Genomic DNA, 1126 nt, shown 5'->3' with positions numbered 1-1126 from the left:
GGAAGGCCACAGAAGAGTGAGAGCGCCATGGAAGGCCACAGAAGAGTAAGAGCGCCATGGAAGGCCACAGAAGAGTGAGAGTGCCATAGAATGACCTAGCACAGAATTACTCTGTTTAATGCGACTAAACTTTTAATAAATTATACTTTTCTTTGGCTGAGAAGACTTGAGTTGAATTCATTCAGCAGGACCCTGCAGCGTATTGGTATTTTGAGGTCTCCAGAGCAACCCTAACCCTCTTAGTGGGTAACCTCTTCATCTACCACATTTATGTCCTTGGGCAAATTAGCCTTTCTGGTCCTCAATTTTCTCATTTGTCAAGTAGGGTCATTGGCCTAGATAAACTCTAAGCCTCTTTCTAACACTGACTTCAATTAAAATTGATATTGCAAATGCTTTACTTTCTTCACTATCCCAATAGCTGTATTCTGTATATCATATAGCTTGACTACATCTTTCCTAAAACATGATGCCTATAATGGGACAATCCCTATGGCTACTTCATAAAAAAATGCAATGCAGTCTAGAATCCATTCACTTTCATATTTTCCAAATTTCTTTGTTTACTCAAATTGAGTTTGCAGTCCCAAAACAGACCTCTCTTTTTTTTCATAGTTACTTTTCTCTTTAACCTGCATGTGAAATTGATTTTTTTTAACCCAAGAGTAGGAGTTTACATTTATTCCTGTTAAATTTCATTTAACTAGATTTGATCCAAATTTCAAGTCTGTCAGTATCTTTCTATTTTAATCTTGACTTTTCATCCAATGTGTTAGATGTCTGTCCAAGTTTTATGTCACCTACAAATTTTACAAGCAAGTAGTCTATGCCTTCATCCAAGTCTTTGATAAAATAATATAGAATAACAGAGTCAAGCTCAGATTCCTAGGTCACTCAACTGGAGACATCCTCCTCATCATTTCTTATAGCACACTAGCATTCTATCACAATTCTATCCCCCAGCTGATAGGCATCCCCTCAATTTCCCATTTTTTGCCACCACAAAAAGAACTGCTATAAATATCTTGGTACATATATGTCTTTCCCCCTTTTCTTTGATATCTTTGGGATACCAACTGAACAGTGGTATTGATGGGTCAAAAGGTATATTCACAGTTCTTTAGCC

This window comes from Petaurus breviceps, unplaced genomic scaffold, assembly GCF_028583685.1.
Source record: "Petaurus breviceps papuanus isolate PSGF00001 unplaced genomic scaffold, PetGlider_PUasm1.0 173, whole genome shotgun sequence".
NCBI lineage: Eukaryota > Metazoa > Chordata > Mammalia > Diprotodontia > Petauridae > Petaurus > Petaurus breviceps.
Note: the sequence above shows the minus strand (reverse complement) of the source record.